At 32.7% G+C, this 2,924-nt stretch overlaps 1 long non-coding RNA gene across 1 annotated transcript; it reads left to right on the forward strand.

Moving 5' to 3' along the window:
• Positions 1–427: 427 nt before the first annotated feature.
• Positions 428–1,221, forward strand: LOC144427358 (uncharacterized). The gene is made up of 2 exons (XR_013477928.1): positions 428–650; positions 908–1,221. It is a non-coding gene; the product is annotated as an uncharacterized LOC144427358 (long non-coding RNA).
• Positions 1,222–2,924: the final 1,703 nt, after the last annotated feature.

The raw sequence follows: 2,924 nt of genomic DNA on the forward strand, positions 1-2,924 counted from the left end.
GCAAATTCCGCAAAATTGTATTAAAAAAAATTGAAAATTTTTTTTTTCAAAGATGGTGGTCATGGTTCCTCAGAAAATATCGACGGGCAAGTGTGGCACAAGAAAGGAAACAACATTTTATAACAAAGTCTTTCCATGTGGATGGAAATAGCAAAATTTTGGGCGAAATACCTGATTTGGTAGCCTACTGAAGTTCCGAAATTTATCAGAATATTATTTGCATAGAAAACGATTTTTTTTCACTACAACATCAATATGAAGAATTTAGCGCAACGAGTCATAAGTCCACTCAATGACATTAAACAACATGATAGGCAACTCTGACGTCACTCCATAAGACTACAGGCAAAACATTGTATTTCATGATACGCTCCAATGCACATATTTCTCGTCGCCTTTCGCGTCCGTTTTCTCGCTCGCTTTTGCTACTCGGCGTCGTTTTTACGTGTAGTACCTGCCTTTTTGCGCCTGTAACGAAACAAAATAATCTCTATATCTAAGAAGTTTTGCTTACTTGGAAAGCTGGAGTAACAGGCAAGCTGTAAAGAGCAATTCTGGACATCATAGACGTTTTTTTATCAGAGAAGATTACAAACGCGATAGCGGAAAGATTTGTGTGGAACATTTTGCAGATAATGACAAAGTTCAAAGTTGGTAATTTTAATGTTTGCGCTTAATCATTGAAATTTCATTTAAAGAGGGTGTCATACAAAACTGTGCTGCGATACAATTCCATAACACAAAGTTTGCACCTATCGAACTTGCTTTTGTAGGTGAATTTATTAGACATATTACATATTCAGTTAATCGTAGGTAACATTGCTGGTACATAATGCATCGTAGATAGGTTTGTTTAAATTTAGGAATTTAGCTCATAGCCCACTAATTAATATTATCTTCTATGCAGGAGGTTGCAGGGCTGAATTCAACTTGCAGCCTTACCGATCACCTGACGATGCTCATTTAGTTTGGCTCGAGCAAGTCTTCTTGAAATGCTTGTGTGGATGGAAACTACCTATATTTTTTGCCTTCCTCCGATTTTAGACAAATTTACTCTGAGGGATTTCGCATATAATTCTCACTGATTGTTGGCTGTTTATAATTTCTATTGATTGTGAATTCTGATTATAACAATGAGTTGAAAATTTTTTTACCTAATTTACTGGCACCTTTTTCTTGTCAATACTCCAAGCTGAGGTAATAAACATGACAATACATTTATGTCATCTGGAAGCAAAATATGCACACTAATTAATAGTTTGGCACATTGAGATAATACATCATGACAGAAAATACAAGTTAAAGATATGTATGACCATCACATGGTAATTAAAATTAAAAAAAAATTAATAGGGGCTGCGGAGTATGGAAAGTTCAAGACGAAGAAAAGAACAAATGTTCATAGCTCATGAACTCTCAATTTTGCCTCCATTGCTTTGTGAAGGCCAATATATTTCGAGTGGCTGAATTGGTTTACCTTTACGATAGCAACGATTTTGTATTTTATATAGCGAGATTATTTCAATTTAATTGAAGTGATATAATTTCCCAAAGCAATGCTTGAATCGTCTAGAATAGATCAGTGGTGTCAAACTCATGGGTTTTCGAGAGCCGCATTGCATTTTGAAAATTGTAAAAAGAGCCGCAAACAGTTTTTGATAATGTATACTTAAAAGATATTTTTAAGATAGTTTTAGTTTGTGACATATATTGTGATGCAACTAAACAGTTATATTAAGTTTTATTATTTTCTTCAATTTCAAATGCAATTACATATTAATCTTTGCATTCCACTATTATTGCAACATTTGCAAGTTACAGTATTTATTATAAAAAATCGTAAAATTCTATGTACAACCATCAAAATCATTTTTGAACAAGCTTTGAATAGGGAAAGAATAATACATACACTAAAAATAACTTAATTTAAATATATGAACCTAAAATTAACAAAAATACTACAGTATAAACTCAATGTTTTAATAATTACATTTGTCCTGGCGTTTGGCATCTTTTTTGTGTCACCAGCATACTAAGGCCAGTCTGAAATGATTTTATAGTACCAACTCTAACTAACGAGGCCACATGATCATGGCTTTATCTGGATCTTTACGAATGTTCAATTAATTCCAGTAATGCAGAAAAGTTACTTTTATCATTTCATGTATAGATCAGTAAAAAAACAAATGACAGATTTTTTCGACAAGACATTTCGCACTACATTGCGTGGCATAGGATTGCTTGAATTATTATTGATATTGATTTTTAGTAACTAAGTCGTTGTATAATTATATTAATATACAAACACATGGAAATTTTCTGTTCGAAGTTGGTCTTCGAATTTGTCATATTGACTGCTGAGCTTATTGTGTTTTTTGATTGTATTGACGGAAATATGACAAATTAAACAATGTGCTTCAGAATTTTGTGAAGAGCGGAAATGTTACAACTCCCATTTTCTTCGAAAATGCCACCTTCTTCATGTACTTTGCGTTTAATTTAATTACTCAAGTGTTTTATTCAAGTATTCTTTTGCTAGCTTGATGTGTATTCTTAATTGGGTCAAAATGTGGACAATAAAATTAATATTCCTAAACTACTTTCAGTAAATTGTTTTCTGTGTGAATAATCAATTTCACTTTAGAAGGTTTGAAAAATCTATTACATTTAGATAAAAAAAAAAAACTTCAAAAATACTATTACAATTATTGTTAAGCGTTCGAGGGCCGCACTGGAAGTTCTCTGGGGCCGCGAGTTTGAGATCCCTGGTCTAGATTGAAATTGTTCAAAAAATATATGATAGTATTTTATCATGAATGATGATTATACCCCTTCCGGAATTTCTTCTATAGTACTACCAAAAGTTGATGAACCAAATATAACACAGGTGCAGTGAGGTTCCCGTAATCCTCATTTCCAAAGCT

The sequence above is a fragment of the Styela clava genome, chromosome 9 (genome assembly GCF_964204865.1).
Source record: "Styela clava chromosome 9, kaStyClav1.hap1.2, whole genome shotgun sequence".
NCBI lineage: Eukaryota > Metazoa > Chordata > Ascidiacea > Stolidobranchia > Styelidae > Styela > Styela clava.